Below are 19,580 nucleotides of genomic sequence, written 5' to 3' on the forward strand. Positions count from 1 at the left end.
TTTTCCTCTCTCTCCACCCTCGCCCTTCTCAGCGGTAGCAGAGGTTCAGACCAGATCTGTCACTGACAGGATCACCTGGGCCGGAAAAGCGCAGGCAGGATTTCAACACACCCGCTCCCTTGTTCGCCATGCCTGCTCCCCACCGCCGGGACGGGGCTTCACCACCCACCGCAGCGCCGCCGCTCCCTCCTCCAGCTCCACCAAGGTTATGGCCGGAGACGAGGAAACAAAACAAAGATACATCCTCCTCTGACAAAAGGGCCTCTCACAACGAACAGATCCTGTTTCAGAGCAGGTGAGAAAAAATAAGAGGAGCTCGTTTATCAGTCAGCTCAGCCTGGAGAGATGGAGAATGAAAGCAACCTCTGAAACAACCTCGTGAGACAGGAGGTAGAGCTCATGGGAACACTTCTAGCACAGCCTGCACCCTCCTCCTTGCTGTGACATGGCTTGGAGGTGCCCTGGGGCACCCAAAGTCTCTACCTGAAGGTGGCTTTGGCTGTCAGAGGCAGCAAGCAGGGGTGTGATGAGCTCTCGAGAGAAAGGCGCACCTCACCCCACGTTGTCTTGCTGGGCTGTACCTCTGATTTCATGTTGATCTTATGTGCAGAGCTTGGTCTTACAGGTTTCACATGCCTATCCCTGAGAAGCAGACCACCTGTTTCTGCTCTTTTCCCCCATGCCCTGTGTATTTAGGTTTCTGTCAGAAGTGAAGCAAGTCCTTCTGACAGAAATATCCAAGCCAGTCTCCAAGCAGTGGACTGGAAGGCTGCATTCTTCTATCTGCTGGGATTTTCTTTTTCATTCCATGAGCTAACACTGTAAATCCCACAGCAAGGCATGAATAAACAAAAACTAGGAAGGATTAGGACATACTATTTAGCGAATCATGACTAACACAGCCCTGTCTTGCTTCCTCTGAAAGCGTGCCACAGAAGTTCAACAAATATTATTGTGAAATGAACCACAAAGTCTTTACACACTTTAGAAATGGCATCTTCACCCATTTTCCCTGGCAACAACCAAGTGGATTTAGTTTCTAGTTGATGGGAAAATCTCTAAATTTAAAACACTTGATAATTGACACAAGACTGGAGCTTTTCAATTATTTTTCTGCCTCCTACACCCTTCCTGTATGGCACATATAATTTAGTAGAAGATTCCAAAAGTCAGAGGGTTTCAATCAAGATGAAACGTTGCTTGCTTTGCCTTTTGCTAAGAAAACACTCAGGAATGACTCCTTCTGAGAAGTGAAAGATTTAGAAATATTACTGGGACACCTGCCTCTTGTGAGCATAATTGCTGTACATATCAGGTGGAATGAAGCATATATAAGGAAGTGTTTTCTAGTGCACAAGAATAGGGCAAGAAGAAATTCTTCCCTGTTGTAATGTGACCTGTGGTGTCATGAGTGCCTGTGTGCTTATATGTGTATGACATTCTCCTTAGACATAGACATATCTATAGTTTTGAGACGCTGAACACAAATAAGTTTGCTTTAAAAAGTAATTGTCATAGTCACTAACCTTGGGATAGATTAGAAGACCCATTTGTAAAAGAGGTCAGAGAAAATGCTGGAAGGGGAAGACAGGCTGAAATTCTAAAATTGCTCATTACAGTATTTTTTTGTAAATATTTGTTATTGTTATTTGTTTAAAAACAAAGTCCCCTAGACAATACAGATAGATCCTTACCCATCTATAAAAGTGTAAATAAAGACAGAAGGAAAGAAAGAGCAAGTACACCTGGCATCACTACAAATCTAATTCCTTTTAGTAATGTGGGTGCTATAATTCCATTAGCCTGGCAGCTACGGATGCTTTCAAGCTCCATTAAAATGGATCACAGGATATTAACATATTAGAAAATATGTCCATGAGTGTCATGAACTTTCGATACCAGGGAAACAGGCCTAGGAATTTTGGACTTGCCCAGATACTGCAGATGAGTATTTTTCTTTCACACTTGGGATCAATTCCTTTGCGCTAACAAGGATCCACCCACTCCCATTCCTTGTTCTGTGGTTCAGCATCTCCCCCAAAATCCTCATGTGTGGTTTTTTCTGTCTACAAGACCCAGATATTGTAGAAGACAAACCTGAAGGATGGGAAGGGAAATATTAGAACCAAGTGCTAAGAGTGGTGTAGAAAAAGAGTTCTGGTTGAACCACCCATACTCACTGGAGTTTTGACTCTGCTAACTTCAGAACCTTACTTTAGACTTTTATTTCCACCCCATTTGGAGAAAAGTTGTTGTCCTTTCTTTCTGCAAAAGGTATTCAATAACTGTATTCAAGCTCCATTTAACAGAAGCTCTTTTGCTATGTTAAGGAAACTCATGCCCTGTTCACAGTTCTAGAGATCCTGGGGACATTATTTATTCTGATGACTCTGTTTGAAGAACAAACACAAGGAAAGACTGAAACAGATGGTAATTTATTTGTCTCTAAAGTTTGCATGTATGTTCAATGACATTTTTATAAGACTTTAAAGATTCCCCTTTTCCTGACATGAGTAATCCTAAATTGCTCTTTCAAATAAAACCAATCTGCTTGACTCTCAGTGACATTGCAGGGTCAGAAGACAGCTGTCCTTTCATCATAGTTTTGCTGTGCTAAATGAGTTCTTTTTCTGCGTATTTTTTAAGGCTACTATACAGTTGATATTCAAGAGTTAGACCTGCACACAGCACTCAACATGGATTCATAGTGGGTTAATGAATTTTTTGTTTTCCCCTTTATCCCTTGTGCCTGAAACACAGAGCAGACAGAGCTGTCTGCATGCTCACTAATTACTTCGAAGAAATATTTCATATTTGATCTGTGACTTCCATCCAGAAATGCAGTTCTGACTCTTCCTTACTAAATCAAATCTTTCTATGTGGCTACTAATTCTAGATTTTATGATAGTTTCCATATTTTCCCCTATATGGAAGTGAGACATGTTGATCTATAGTTTCCCAAATCTTCCCTGATGGCTTAAAATGGTGTCACATCTGTTGCTTTCTGTTTCTCTAGGAATAAGGCTGATTTTAAGTGACAGATTACACATAACATTTTCACATTGGTATGTATGTTCCTTCAGAAAGCCTGGGTGAACAACCATCTGGTCCTTCTGATTTCCTGCTTCTCATTTTATAAATTTTATTTAAAAATCTCTTCTGCCACTGCAATTTGAAACAGCCCATCAGACGCAGGCCTCCATAAAGAAAGTCTGTGGTGGAAACTTTTCTTACGAAGTAAAGATTCAACTTAGTTTTTCTTTAATTGCCTTATCTTTCTGGAAAGCTTCTTTTACAGCTGAATCTGTTGATGCTACAGACTCTTCCCATGCTTGTTTCTTCTCATGCATTTGAAACCTTACTATTTTTTTTTTTATTTATTTCTGCCTTTATTTCATACAAATTCATGTTCTGAACGCTTCTGTGAAACTGTATAACTTATGTTAAGTATGCAGTGTAACATTGCACTTATGACTAGAATAGCTAAAAAAAGGACACAACTGAAAAAAGAATATGCTAATACTTTCTCTTTAAGCCAGTGGACTAACTCGATAGTCTTTTTTAAAATCAGTGTTAATAAAATGCAAGTTTTATATTCTACTAAGAAACCGCTAAAAATATTGATTCTACACAAACAAAAAATCACAAGATTTGTTGTCTATGAAAACCAAAGGTTTACAGATATAACTATTTCATGCTCCATAGATGAAACTGTTCCTTTCCATATGCACTGCACATTACTTTAGTGTCGCAACTCATAGATGAACTTTCTCGTTTGGCATTAGATCACATATACACTCAGCCACGAAGGCAGAAATCTAGAATATAAATACACAGCTCTGCCCCTTTCCAAGTGCAAATGCTCAAGGCTCTTTCAGCATCCATTGTAGTCAGGTCCAAAAGCAAGTGTTCTAGTTCATGGAGCTCAATTTGTCATGAAATAAAATACCAGAGATTGTCATGGGTGAGTGCTGTTATGGGAAGCTAATCTGACTTGGACAGGAGAGAAACTGAATATTAGCTTTTTGGTGAGAGGGAAGAAAGAAAACATACAGCTTATGTTATTGCACTGTGAGGTCTTCCCCATTAAATCTGCTTCATCACAGATGTACCTCTAGATCAGAAAGAAGAACTGCCAGGAACGCTATTTGGAGGCCACATGCAGGGTCCCAGAAGGAGCTGTATAGTGGAAGCTATACACACACACACACACACACACAGATTTATGAGCCTCCACCTCTGGTTTTATTGATTTAGTAGGTTTAGGTCCACTCTGACAATATTACTGACTAGATTTCACATTTACATCTTGCCTTGTAGCCTATAACCAGGTCTAGACTTACTGACAAAGGAGATTCTAGACAGAAGATTAACTGGTAAACATCGATTTAGATATTAATCACTCATTGTAGAATGGCTCCCAGAGGATTTGGGGATCAATTACAAAAGTAGATAAAAGTACAGATATAGGGCTGCATATTTGCTTCCTCCCTTCCTCAGATCATGAAGCTAAAACCAGATAACCATGCATTATACCTCTCTGTCCTGCTACAACAATGTGGCTCTGCTCACAGCAAGTGTTGGTGTTTCTTAGACACACTCTCTGCTATGTCAGCTGAGGAGATCTGGATTTGGTCCTTTGTAGCTGCACAACTAAATCGCCCACATAATACACACATAGAAGCAAAGCCTGGTTACCTGAGTTTTTCTATTATGCCTTAACTGAAAAATGGCTCCTGGATTTAGTAGGGGCTGATGTGTAATTTGTAACATCTAACTACTCTATCAGTACTATCTACAGCGATCACTATGAAGTGAGCTTTCCTGTGAAATAGGGTTATTAGTTTTTGACATAGAACTGATGCTCTCCTGTTAATAACAAGGTCTGATGTGGGTAGATGCAGGACATGTCAAGTAAAATAAGATGCCTCAGCCATAGTATTTGCATATTTAGTTCCAGTTTTCCAAAAGCAGCAATGATGCTTTCTTTATGGGTGAGATGCCTACGTCTCACCAATACCACTCCCTCTGCCCCCACCATCATTCTCCGTTTCCTTCTCTCCCTCCAAACAGTCATAAATGAATCAATCCTTTCCTGGTTCAACACAAACCTTTTGTCTACCCTGGCCTTTCATATCTCATCTACCTAATTCCCCTCTGAGGGGATTTGATGTTTGAACATGGCTTTCCTTCATGAACATTCCCTAGACAGGAATTAGAATTAAAAAAAAAATCAAGAGTTAGAGTAAAATTTTTCATATTATTTTTTCTCTCTGGAAAAAAAGTAATTCTGCAATGGTCCAGCATTGCTTTTGCTTTCTGAGACTGATCAATTTGTGGGAAAGAAAGAAAGTGTTTTGGGATTTTTGTTGGTAAAAGTTAAGAGTTAGGAAGGAAGTTAAAAACAAACACAAAAGAGGTCATTTAATATTCAAGCAGTGATCTACCATAATCTCCAAACATTTTTAGTAGACTCCCTGATGAAGTTAGTCATAAAAAGAAGTACTAGGTGTTCTTCAAGTTTTAAATTTACCTAAGCTGAACAATGTAACACTGATCTTAACCCTACTTACCAAATGATCCAGGTCTATTTCAAAAGTATTTTCTTTCTAATATTTGTATATATTTCTGGTATTTGTGTTTAGAGATTGTATAAATGATGATTTCAGGTTTTCTTCTGGCTCATTGATAAAAGCTGTTTACATTACAGGGCCACAAACTGATTTCTGTGACCAGGGATGGCTCTTGCTGTTTCACTGTAGCAAATGAAATAAATTTTACTGTCCAAATCTGCATGTTCACAGGAATTCAAACATGGGGAAATGAATTGTTTTACCTATACTGTAATACAGTAATGAAGATGTAAATCCATTTAAAAGTCACTTTTGCATTCAGAATTAATCTAAGAAGAGCAATCTTTTCAAACTTATTGACACAATAATAACAACTTCATGCACTGTAGGAAGAAGAGGCTTAGGGGAAGGCAATCTAATGATAAGTAGCCACACCAAGCTCCTAGAAGTCATGACTGAAACTCAGAAGCCTCATTTCTACATTTATTTTAATGGTAATGAACATGCCTCATTCTTCAAAACAAAGTCACTTGACTGGGGTCTTGGAGAAGAATGAATTAGATTTTAAAAAAACCCCTATGTTAACTTTGTCTTACAAATTTCCAGCAACTATTTAAGGGCAATGTATTCTGTAAAGATGAAATTCAATGTTGTTTATATTGTCAAAGACATAGCAACACATAAATGCTGATAAATTATATAATATTTCCTTTTCTCTTCTGTCATCTTAGGTAGCTATGTAGTCTGCCCCTGTGACACACCAGCTTTTCCTAAGATGTCTCTGGGCCCTCATCTCCCCTGCATTGCTTCCAGTTTTGAAATGTCACTTGAGGGTCTGTTACCCATTGGTTAGTGCATTTAACTTGACCTGTATGTTTTATTTGCTGTAGTGTCTCAAGCAAAATGTTCCATAGTACTAAATCAAATATACCACCACGGGAATTATTTTAACCCTATTACTTTTATCAAATAAAACCCCAGAACCTTATTTTTAAAAGCAGTTTGACATAGGCCCATGCGAAAAGACTATGTAAATAAGAATTCACTGGATGGCACCTTCTTTTAATCCAATCCAGTATTGGTCACATCATTTTGCTTAGGAATGAGAGTAGCTTGCCAGACCTGCAGATGACTTTGTCACCTTGTTTACCCTTTTGAGTAAGCCCATCAGATGGCACTGTTGCACACAGTCTTCTAAGTTCTCTCTCAGCCCATTTGAGCAAATTTTTAGTCCTGTAGGAAAAGAATTTTGTTGAGTCTTTTTTTTTTTTCCCCCCAGATCTGTGCTCTCTATGTGATCCATGAGAAGCAGTCACTGCTTTTTTTTTTTTTTTTACTTTCACTAGATAGAGTCATCTGACCTTGAGAATCAGGCATTTAAACAGCAGTCCTTGAAAGCAGGAAGAAATTCTTGGAGTGGTATGTAGGTGTATTATGAAATCATTTGCATTAAGACAGGACTGGTATGCTGTTGATAACAGTGGCAAAGCTGCAGAGCCATGGTGAGAAGGAAAGTCATTCTCCCTTTCTCCACTTCTTCCTTCCTTGCCCGCTGTGCCAGGGAGTTTCTGCCATAACTTCCCAACTGATCAGCCTGTTCTCTCCAGCTTCTGGGGATGCAACCTCCGTGGGTCAGGGGAGCAGTCAGGGTCATCGTTCTATGCAATATCATGGAATATTAGAAGAAAGAAATGTGGGAGGAAAAAGCAAGGTGAAGCTCAGGAAAAAGCCTGATTTGTTCTACATGGCTTCAGTACTTCTGCCTTAAACCAACTGGTGTCACACATATATTCATGTTGCAGAAGTTCTTTACACTTGCCTTTTTACTCAGAGGCATTAAAAGTTGATTAAAAAGTGCCTTATTTGCTACTGAGGAACTCATGTACTGCAGCAGAAATACCCTTAACAAAACCTAAAACTTCAAACAAACCAGACAAGTGAAGAGCTATATCCTTACCTATGCTGTTCAAGAATTTTATTATGTTAGAAATCTAGTAGAAAGTTAGCAAAGAGTCAGTTTCACCAATGCGGTCCTACTACCTGCTAGCAACATCTGCTGCTTAGGCTAGCTATTCTTGGTTTCTTTGCCTCATGAAAGCAAACAGGCTTGAATTGTAACTGAGATTCCAAATGTCCTACAAATTGAGTTCCTTTCCTAATATAGTATCACATTGTTATGGTTATAATAGAACACTCCCTGTGGCAGATAGTCACCATTTGAAGAAAAAGCCCAATCATGCAAGATCCTAAAATAAAACTGAGGAAATGATGTATGTGTCCATATACGTGTGCACTGGGAGGACATAAATAATCTTTTGCCTGAAAGTTGCATTTGAAAGTATCCATTATTTATTAATCTAATCATAAACTCAGTGATTTACTTCTCTTTCACATTTATTCCCAGGAAAATGCCAATGCTAGTCTGAGAAAGCACAAGAAACAACCCATACAGAAATGATTTATCCAGTCATTGGAGGCTCCAATATTCTTGAAGTGAAGCTCCCAACTAATTTTTATGATGAATGGCAGAAAAATTGAAGTCACAAATACTGGCCCAGACCTTCACTAAGCAGAGTCAGTGTAATTATATGAATATAAACTGGGAAAGAGCTGATTTGCAGAATATATGCTGCACATCCAAAATTGGCTTCATTGAGTGCAATGGGTCAGAGAGTAATATTAGCATGGTTTTAGTTAAAACATAAGTCAGACTGTGCCAGTTCCATTTGCTTTAGCCTGACTTTAGCCACCACCTTCATCCATTTGTTTCAAATGAATCGATTCTGGTTCACACCAGTGTGGCAGGAGGAACAGGTCCCTTGCTGTGGCCAGACACTTCAGCAGCAAACTCAGTGATGGAACACAGAATTATTCTTATGCAAGAAAACATTTATAAACTGTTTGTGACCCATTTGTTTTGTCTGTAGTCTAGAATTTAAATTAATTCCATGCTCCTTTGTGAAACACTCATTGACCAGTAAGAGAAGTTTGAACTTTAAAATAATCCCAAATCTACCCACTTCTGCATGGGAATTGCATTACTTGTAGCTTGAGAAGAATGACTTACTGTAGCTAATTTCTTTTTCTCAACCCCTGAGTTTAACAAAGATCTTTCCATGTTGCCACTTTAACAGGCCAGCACGGATGCTATTTCTTCATCATGCCTTCTTTGAAATAGAACCAGCCTCTGAAAAGTCCCCTTGGAAATGACAATGTTTCCTGCCACATGCTCTGTGGGGAAGAAGGAACACCAGAGTGACTGATGGAAATTTTGTGTCCTAATGGAAAGGTACAGGCTTTCTGTAAAAGACGACAGAGGAAGGTGCTTTCTTTTTGCCTAAATGGTATATATTTTTCTATTTGTGTTTTTCTGTTAGAAAAGGTTGGTTATGGTCTCATGGTAGACCTGGATTCTCCTCTTCCCACCACCCCCCTCCCACCCTTGAATCTCAAGACAGCAAAAGAAGCAAACGACCCACTGCACACGAGTTAATGTTTTAGCAGTCTCACAGATGGGCCCTGCAAGGATGTGAGCTCTGCATGGGACAGGCACAATGCTGTCTTGTAGGGTTCAGCTGAGCACGGGGTATCCTGGCCCCAGTACCAATCGCTTTAAACTGACTGTGACCTGAAGATACGAGATGCTCATTAGAGGCCTTAGTAGCCTAATATCATCAGTAGATTGAACAAAGCTGTTCCAGTCTTTGCCAGCACAAACATTAATAAAAGGGACCATGTCAATAAAAGTTTCCAAGATGAACCCATAGAATAAGGCACTTATAGACTATTATAAACAATTTGCCCCTTGGTGGTTGTCCGTTATCAGGCACAGTCAAAGTCTTGATAAGCCCTGCCTCTTTAGGAATCATTAATTTCCTTGGAAATTTAAACAGCTGTCACTTGTGATATTCTTCAGGTGTACATGTGGGAAAGATTAGCTAGTGTTTATAATCCAATCTGTTCATTAAGCGCCTGCCCATGTGGAACCTCCTTCGCAGGCTGAGAGTTCGGCTTGCAAATCTCCCACAGATAATTGGAGGCAGCCATGAACTATGCGAATGAGCTGTCGACAACAGGGATTGTGAGGCCTTACTAATATCAGCTGGTCTCAGTACAAAGTTTAATGATTTCTCGCAAATGGGATTTTGCCTTTCTGGGCACATGTGCTTATTCCTGATGAACAAGAAGAGCCAGACTGGTGGCTTGCAATTCCTGCTTGGGCTGCTGTCCTTCCAGCTTGCTCTTGCTCTCTGATGTGACATCTTTCTATAATGCAGTGAAATGTCTCATGCTGGAATTAGGGCCATGTGAGGTAACTGTCAGTGCATTGAGGGCACTGATAGGGCTTAATGACCCCAACTGGCCTCAATTGGGACACTCACCCACACTTTCCCTGCCCAGGTGCTCTCTCTGAGGTCAGGAAGAGGCACCTGATTATATCCTGAGCTGTGTTGTATGTGTGCCTGTCTCCGGCCCTGCCTCCCAAATAGACCTTGGAGCTACTCTATAGCTAGCTTGTGTCCTGGATGGGGCCCCCAGTCATATGTTGTAGCTTATCTCCAGCCCAGTTTCCAGCTCCATCTCATTTTGCTCCTGACTGAAGTCCCTGGGTGGACCCTGGCCTTAGTTCATCACTCGTCTCGGGGGCTGTTGATGGTCCCTACTAGAGATCCTGGCCCTACCTGCTGTGCTCAACCCTTGTGGGATGGTGCCTTGTAGGGAGGGCACAGCCTGTGCTGGGATCACCCTTGGCTGCTGTCTTCTCTTCCTGCATGGGGCAATTCTTTTCTTGCTGCTCCCTGACTGCAAGCCTCTCATAGGTACAAGCTCCAGAGCCTTGTTTGTGCTGTTTCATTGGTAGCATAGCTTTTCTGTGTCCCTTGGGTCATGCTCTAGTATTAAAGATGCTTCCGAAACTTGTGGTTTGATGGCCATGGTGGCAGTCAAGGGGGCAGGTGTCATTGGGTAACAGTGTTTTCTAGAACAGTGACATAGATCAAGGAATCAGGGACTTGCACAATCATGTCCTGAAGAGCAAAAGCACTTTTAAACACCTACTTATTTCCACTTTTGATCATTGAGTAATTCCACTCAGACAGCAAGATAAGTCAACATCACAATTGTCGAGGGTTTTGATTGCGGGGTGACAAAACCGTGGCAGATGTATTGTTAAACCCCCTCTTCCTTCCCTTCCCCCTTCAGACCCTCTCTCTCCAACCTTCCCACTAAGGACAGGCGATTGGGAGGGAAAGAAGGACAGAGAGAAGCGAGTTGGAAAAATTAAAAATGTTTTACTAATCTACTAATAAAAATAGAGAAAATAATACAAAATATACAAAACCAATCTTGAAAGTCTCAGCAACTGCAGAGCTGGCACCTGAAATCCTGGATTGGACTCTGCAGCCAACCGGAGCTGGATTCAGTCTCTCACTAGGCCTCAGTTCGCAGGGACAACTAGCAAGGTCCTCTCCTAATGTCGGCCATAAGCAAAAAGGGAAGAGATCCTCGTGATCTCCCACTTTTATATGAAGTATTCACGTGAATGGAATGTTATACTCAGTTGGTCAGTTTCTTGGTCACCTGTTTCTCGTTGCCCCTCTCGCGAGAGGTGCATCCATGCTTATAAATAACTTTGCATTCCATTGCTATGTTTATCAAAACATGTATCTGGCTCTCCAGGAAAATGTGGCTAATATGAAACCTTTAGCTGACAGGCAAATTCACTAAAAGAAAAACTTGTTTTTATCAAAACCAGGACAACAATACTTGTCATTTAGCATGGGCTAAGTGTTTCAGATGGCTCATGGTTTTGCTAAAGAAGTGAGGAGCAGCTGAGAAAGTACAGACTACCTCACTGAAGCTACTGGGAGTGGAAGCTGTTAAATGTCTTGCAGAAGATGCTTACTGTTTAAATAAAAAGTCATTTTCTCAGTTTACTCTTTCAATATTCTGAAAAGGCAATGTTCATTTTTTCATTTCCCAACCCTAAATCTTTCCTGAAGCTCCTAACAGCTTGAATAAAATTCTCTCCATTTTCCTTTTATTTCACAGCTTATCTTTAAACCATTGCCTTTACAATGAAAAAAGACTGTATCTCATTTCAGGGTCCACCCAAGCCTGGTTTAGTAAAACTGCAAGGACTGGGCTTTCAGCCAAGATCTCTCATCTAGGCCAGGGTGGAAGATTTGGGTTTTGAATGAGAATTTTTGAAGGGTTGGGTGGAGGTGCATGTCAATACTTCTAAAAGTCATACTCTGGCTTTGAAGTACCTTTCTGGAGATAAATAGATTCTGCACATACCACACACCAACACTGGAATTTGTGCTACTGCCTGACCTTTTTGACTAAGAAAGAATGATCTTTGATTTTCAGATGGGCTCCATTCTTACAGCAGAAGTTTGCTCTGATCCATCACATAGACAAGTAGAATAAGTCAGTGCAAACTTTGAAGGTGTGCCAAGTATCAGATTGGCTCAGCAATGCTCAGTTTCATTAAACTATTTTATTATTTTCTGTGATGTTAATTTATTGTGGTCAACAGTTTTGCCACTTGACCATGAAACAGTAGACTGTGGGGTATATCTTTCAAGAGCAGCATAGGTTAACTATGTCATTGCACTTACTGATTCATTTCAAACAATGGTTACGTATTTATATTTTAGAGCAAGGACATACATGACCGAATTAAAAATGAGTGAATAAAGCAGGCTGCATATTGGACTTCATTAAGAGAAGCATGGCTAGTTGATCAAGGGGAGTTATAAGTACCCTTTACTTGTTGCTTGGGAGGCCATACCTGGGACACAGAGTCTAGTTTTGGCCCCAGTTCAGGAGGGAAAAACTGGAGCGAGACTAGAGGGGCTACTGAGCTGGTTGGGAGCCCAGAACACATCACCCCTGAGGAGAAACTGAGGGAGCTGGGCTTGTTTCTTCCTGGCAAAGAGAAGCCTAATGGGTGATCTAATAGCAGTAGAAGCAGAATTACAGAGATGACAGAGCCAAACTTTTATCTTTTATGGCAAAGTATATAAGAATGGTCAATAGACACAAAACGTGGCTTGGGATGTGTTGCGGTTTAACCTGGCAAGCAGCTAAACACCACACACAGCCGCTTCCTTGCTCCCCACAGCCTCAGTGGGATGAGGGAGAAAAATCGGAAAAATGGTACATCTCGTGGATTACAATAAAGATAGTTTAATAGGACAGAAAGGGAAAATAATTATGAAAATAATAAAAGAATATATAAAACAAGTGATGTGCAATGCAGTTGCTCACCACCTGTCAGCGGATACTCAGCCAGCTCCCAAGTAGTGGTTTTCCCAGCCAGTTTCTCCCAAAATAACTACTGAGCATGATGTCACATGGTATGGAATATCCCTTCGGCCAGTTTGGGTCAGCTGTCTTGGCTGTGCCCCCTCCCTGCTTCTAGTCCAGCTGACACGGTGTGAGAACCTGAAAAGTCCTCGACTGCTTAGCAACAACTAAAACATCAGTGTGTTATCAACATTATTCTCATACTAAATCCAAAACGCAGCACTGTAACAGCTACTAGGAAGAAAATTAACTCTATTCCAGCCAAAACCAGAACAGGAGAAATAAGGAAAAAAACTTTTTGACTAGGAGGGTAGAGTAGGAGAAGCAGGTAGTGTGTAGTGGGAGCCAAACACTTCTTAGTAGTGCCCACTGAAAGGACAAGAGGCAATGGGTGCCAACTAAGTACACGAAACTCCATTTAAACATAGGAAAAAAACTTTTTTATGGTAAGAATGATCAAACATTGCAACCGATTGCCTAGAGATGCTGTGGAAATATCCTTGGATATTTCAAAATCTGACTAGGGAAGGTCCTGGACAACCTGGTCTAGCTGATCCTTCTCTGAGTAGCAGGGTGGACTAGACGTTTGTGAGAAGTTAATTCCAACCTCATCTATCCTTTGATCCCCAGAAGTTTGTCTGTTGTTGCTAGGTTGGTTGGAATTCGGAACCTTTCTGTTTTTTCCCCAGAGAATATGATAGATACAGTCAGCTTTTGATTATCCAAAAAGTATATTTTTCAGGTTGTGCATTAACTATTAAACTTGTGCAGAGATATCAAACCTAGCTCAGGTGGAGCCAGCTGAAGTCCAGAACAGTCTCTTTATGTGGTGCCATACATCACTAACTTGGGTCAGCACTACCTGAATGACTTTTCTTGAACATACTCTCAAGGTACGATCTTATCATTTATATCAGATGTATCTTGACACTGTCTGGGTAGTCTTAGCTCTGTAATAATATCAAGAAATTAAGATGCACCTTTATTTAAATCTCCCTACTGGTACTGAAACAGTACAAGTTTGGAGTTTGTTTAAAAATCAGATTCTATTGGTGTCATACCTTATTTTTTCTCCCTACATATATGAGATCATGCTCAGATTTTAAGAACAGGATATGAAAGAAGCCACTTTTCATAAGAGGATATAAAATGTAATCTGCTTGTGTCATCATTGTGGAACTCTTACCTCATTATTCTTCCAGGTGTACCAGTACAGTCACAGATGTATGACAAGATGCTTCTGCTGAACTTTCCTGTAGCTTTTTAAACATAAAAGAAACAATCTAAGCATTTTTACCTAGTCTTCAGCATTTTTTTATAGATCATTTCAAATTTAAGGTGCCCAGTTCCCTTTAAAATGTACTACTTTAACATTGCACTATGCATCTGCTTGATTCCTGAAGCTGCAGACTTGGGAAACTGTTCCTGGTGGGAAAACCTCCAGAGCCTGCAGGTATATAGCTATGCTGTTCACATAATACAAAACACAGACCTTTAGCATATACATTGTTTTCAATACATTGATATTTCACTACCTGTTAGAAACTACCTGATTAAGAAACTACTTTGAAATTATTGTGCAGGGTAGCCAGGAATAGTGTGAGGATGGCCATTGCATTTGCACAGTGCAATTGATGCCAAATATGAACACCTAGAAGGCTGAGCCCTACTACTGTTTTTGACTGTGTGTGGGGGGGTGGTCAACTATTCCTCTCCCACTGAAAACCAGCATCTTGCAGAAAAAGTAGCTTATATCAAATTGCCTTAAAAAAACTGTTTTATCCCAAGACTACTCATTCTGCCTTTGACAGAAAGGGTTTTAAAAGAAAGCTTATCTTGAAACTTGTTTACTTTAACAATAGTAAACCATTTATAATAACAAATTGAATGAAAGAAGACCCAACCACTTTTGCTCATACACAGATCTTATCAGTGCATCCTCCCCTAGTCGCGATGTCTCTTAACACTACTCTGCAATTACTGATGTCTTAGCTCCTCTGTATAATAATGATTAGTAAGTGGTTCAACAGGGCACTACACATCGAAGGTTTAATTCTACCCTAACATCATTTCAATGACTCAGCTGCATTACGCTGACAGTTAGATGGTGAAAAATTATTTCAAAGTCTGCACGCAATGGAGAAAAGTAATAGTACATTCACAGCATGCTACATGCCCAGGTTCAGATCTTCATAGACCTGGGGTCTTCTGGAAACTAATCCACCAGCAGAGATGAGGCTCCATGTCCTATCAGCAATGTGGCTTGTTGGAGCAGATGTAGCTTGTTCTGGTCCTTATAACAGGAAGCTCGCGTGGGAGTAAGAGGTTGACCCATCTTGTCCCTTTCTGATAAAAATCATGCCCATGTCTTCTACCTCACCTCCAGAGTCACACTCTTTCAGGTCACATTAATATTTTGCTCTTTTCTGTCTTTTGACAGGGCCTCTAGAGGACAGGCTGCTGCCAGCACTGGCCAGGTTTTGGGAGTAGGTGGCCATGCTGTGCTATGTGCTGACCTCAGCACACTACCTGTGTTGGAAGCAGACTGTAATGGACTGCAGCTGTAGATGGACATCCTTATCTCTGAATCATGGTACAGAATAATTGAGAACATGTCTCACAGCTGAGGCCCTACTGTGAATGTGCAGGCTCTCAGAGAACTTTAAGACCATGAAAAGTCATAATAGAGGTGCCCACTAAATTTTAGATACCTTCAAGATAAGGCACTGCTGGATAATAGCTTTCTTCATAACTTTTCTTGGAACTAAGTTTTGTCTACATTGCATCAATTGCTCTCAATCATTCTCAACAAATTGGAAGCAATTTTTTTTAGTATAACTGAGTTATATTTTGATACATTCAGTTTAAGCACTTTAATTAAGTTTTGGAATTCTGTTTCCAGAACGAAGTTTGAGATTTTGATATATTTTATTTTCAGTTACTCCCTTTCCTTGGCAATCCCTGACTACCATTAGATTAAAGTATTTGTCTTTCTGAATCGTGGCCTAAATGGTTACAGCTGTTGAATCATCCCAGGCTAATCAAGATGAATTACGGTATCTGATATTTGAATAGACTTAGCTCTCTCTTCATGTAGCTTTGTAAATCTCTCTGCCTATGTCTATACAACCTTTGACAAGAACCCGTGCTCACGGCACGTTCCCTGACACAGCTGCCTCCCAGGTGGCTCATGGACAGCTTGTTTGGGCAAACCAGGTGGTGAGATCAAGGCTGTGGGATGCCACCTGTTGGGATGGTCTCTGAGATCACCTGGGGCCAGCCTCACAGACTGGCTGCCGGACCATGGGAATTGTGAAGCTGGTGCCATGGTCAGCCACAGGGTGGTTCTCCAAGCTGTGCTGGGAGCAGTGAGGTTCAGGGCCACCTAAGCATCCAGATTACCTGAAACATCCATATGTAGGAGGCAGGCTCAAGGTTAATCTGTGAAGTCCATACAGCTGGCAATGGTCAAGCCCAGGCATGGCTGCAAACATCACTTGGGCAGAAATCAGCAGTGAGGGTTTGAGCTTAAAAGCTCCTCTCAAGGAAAGAAGGGTAGAAACCCACTTCTGACAGCTCCTTTCCCACAGCTCTCTGGCTCAAGCTCATGCAGTTGTCTCAAAAGGTAGCACTAAGATCAGGCATCCAGGCCCTGGCAAGGAGGTGGAGTGGAAAGAGGTTATACACAGAGCCCTGACAAGCAGTGTAGCCTTGGCCTTGGAGACAGCTGGATATAAGCTGTTGTGCAAGATGGCTCTCCCATTCTGAAAACAGGTTTGCCAGTGTTGGCACTGCACTTGGAAAGTTCAGCATAGCATGTGTATGTTAAGATGTCTTACATCGCACTGTCTTTGAAAGCTCAACTGGGCCTGGCCTAAGACTGTGTGACTTTGTAGGTCACAAATCTGTATAGCACAGACCATACCCAAAGATGAACAAATAACATTAAATAAGCTTTCAATATTTGCACATAACAAGTCATTAATGCTTTCTACGTGTCGCTGGATTCCTCTGAGAGAGATTTGCAATTCTAACACCCTAAAAAAATCCAGAAGTCCAAGTTTTTTCAGAGGGATTGCATAAGTGCTATGTTTTTCTTGCTTACCACATTTAACTATGGTAATGATATGGAAAAACTTCCATTTGAGGTAATGGGTTAAAACATCGGCTATTTGGAGATTGCTGTTTGGAGTCACCTCAATAATCCACCATGCAATTGTTTAATCTATAAGACCTTATCTAAATGTTGAGTTTTGAACTCAGCCGCATTGCTACATTTTCATTTTTGTTTATAGGTTACATTGATATTGCCAGTGATACTCACGCCAAAGAGTGCCTTCTGAAGAAATGAGGTAGACTGGTCTGTTTCTGCACTGCGTAAGTCTCTGCCATTTGCAAGGATAGGTCTTGTCTTTGTTGCACATCAGCAGTGTGCATGGTGCTACAAGTACAACCTCTTCTCCCTTGCACACAGAGACCATTGGCCATGCTAACGAGTACCCCAATCTTCTCTCAGAAGGTGTGAGCCCTGCCTTGTGCAAGATATGGAGAGAGAAACGTGCCAAGAGAATGAGAACTGGGATGGATGATGGGCAGGCTGTCCATAAAGTCTGTACCCCAGCATGGACTGGCCTCAATAGGTGCTTAGATTTTTCAGCTGAAAGAAATGTTGGTAAACACTAACGCAGAGAAAGAATGCAGAATATACTGTATTCAGGGAGAATGTGGAGGTCACATAGGCATGTCGATTAGCGTTGCACAAAGTAGTTCATAAGGTCCCTGACTGGTAGTGAGAGAGGGGTTCTGGCATACATGTACACAAAGTACCTAGTCCTCCAGTTCTTCTGTGTCCTTCAGTCCTTGAGGTTGTGGCTGCATTTCTCCCCTCAGTTTGTTGCTTACACTCTCCTCACTCGAGGACCGACAAAGTCACAAGACCTTATTGTCAGCCTCCTCCCGGCCCTGTCTGTGCTGCCTGTTTGTGGCATCTAAGGAGGGAAACTTGATGGGTTCTGGTGTGTGAAGGATGAGCATGTGTTCCCTTGTTCTGTCCCTTCCTTTTAGAAAGAGCACCACTGAGTGACATCAATTATCTCCTCGGGTGCCTTAAGGTGGATGCCTTGAAGGAGTGGTGATGCTGTTGGCACGCTCTTCTTGGAGCTATTTTGAGTTGCTTCTGCCCTGCACATATGTTTTACTTTTTTCTGCTCTTGACCCTTTGACTCTTGACTCTTCCTCTTTGATGTGTCTGTAATTTTTTGCTGATTTTTTAACGTCATCGTCCTTTCCTCTGGCTGGTTAGCTGGTATTAGGCACAAACTGAAGTCTGTTTGTAAGGGGAAATTCAGCGAGAGCAATGGTCATAAGCAGATGCCTGGGGAAAAACAGGAACAGAGCAAGCAAATGTGAGCATACCCAGAGGACTCCCAGTTTTGTACTATTGCCAGCTGAGAGATTTACTGAATCAGAAGTAGTTTCTATGCATTTAGTAATCTGTAATGTATTTTTCTTCATTAACTGGTCTAGTGTCCCCTCAAACCCCTTTGTGTACAACATCCACTCCTGTCCATATTGCATGAAGAATCATGCTCTCACATTTGTTTGGATAAGAATTTACAGTCTTCACTTGATACCTGTTTTTGCACTGGAGAAAAAAGTGAGCAGCTGATCCTTATTCACCCCCGTGCCCCTTATTATTCTGTAAACTCTTCATATTTTCCTTCAGTGGTGTGTCTTCCAGAATAGACCGCCCTACTCAGTCATTCCCTGTACTTTTAAATGATCTTTAAATGAGCCATCATTTAAAAATGTTTGGGTTATAAGCATTGCTTATAAGCAATTTATTTTTCTCTGGATAATTAATCTTTCATTAATGTAGAGCCACCACTATTAAAAGCCATCTACATATACAGAAAAATATCCATAGCATTATCACTTCAGAGGTAATTGTTTATGAAATCCTTTGAACTGTCTTGTAAACAGAAACTTTTACCCCTATACCACAAAGACATTCCTATTTCTATAAACTTGGAGGCTTCCTGTAATGCAATACAATAATTTCATGGTTTAATAAAGCATTGTCTTCTGTCCGGTTTTCAGTTTAACTGAAGCAACATACTAGAAAAAAAAAGCAAGTCTAAAAACTCTTGGAAGGTACAACCTGAACTACAGCAAGCACAAGCCAAGTGCCTGCAAATGTTTGCTTGTGTTGTGTCTCTTGCAGCAATTGCAATAACCATAAAACATGCATGTGTGCCTTCAGGAAGGCTTGTACTAAAGGCTTCAGAAATGGTGGTTCAAGTGCTGTTGCCCATAAATAACATTACCTCCCATGACTCAGATTTACTGGCCTTGAGCCTTCTGTTCACATTTTTGCTCATTTGTAAATATAAAGCCCACACTGTCAAAGATAATCTACTAGGATGCTTTAAGAGATTTTCTTAACCACAATAGACTAAAGTATCCATTTTGTATTATCAGATTATGTTTTTTTGTAAATGGTGGTGATTGTTTTTATTTTTTTTTTTTTATTAGCACATGAAACTCTATTGCTTTTGTCTCTTTAACTACATGATAGGTAAATCATCTTGCTGATGCCAGCATGCTAAGAACCAGGTATGTGAAAGAGCTTTTGCAAACAATACTTGTTGCCCTTTGGCCATTTAAAAACCAAACCAACCAAACAAAATATCC

At 40.7% G+C, this 19,580-nt stretch overlaps 1 long non-coding RNA gene across 2 annotated transcripts in view; it reads right to left on the minus strand.

The window, feature by feature from the left end:
• Positions 1 to 19,580, minus strand: part of LOC110362599 (uncharacterized) — a 65,948-nt gene that overhangs the window by 29,100 nt on the left and 17,268 nt on the right. For both annotated transcript variants that reach the window (XR_010471354.1, XR_010471355.1), the window contains exon 3: positions 14,074 to 14,146. This is a non-coding gene — a long non-coding RNA (uncharacterized LOC110362599). The remainder of the gene's footprint in view (positions 1 to 14,073; positions 14,147 to 19,580) is intronic.

This window comes from Columba livia, chromosome 3 (assembly GCF_036013475.1).
Source record: "Columba livia isolate bColLiv1 breed racing homer chromosome 3, bColLiv1.pat.W.v2, whole genome shotgun sequence".
NCBI classification, from domain to species: Eukaryota; Metazoa; Chordata; class Aves; order Columbiformes; family Columbidae; genus Columba; species Columba livia.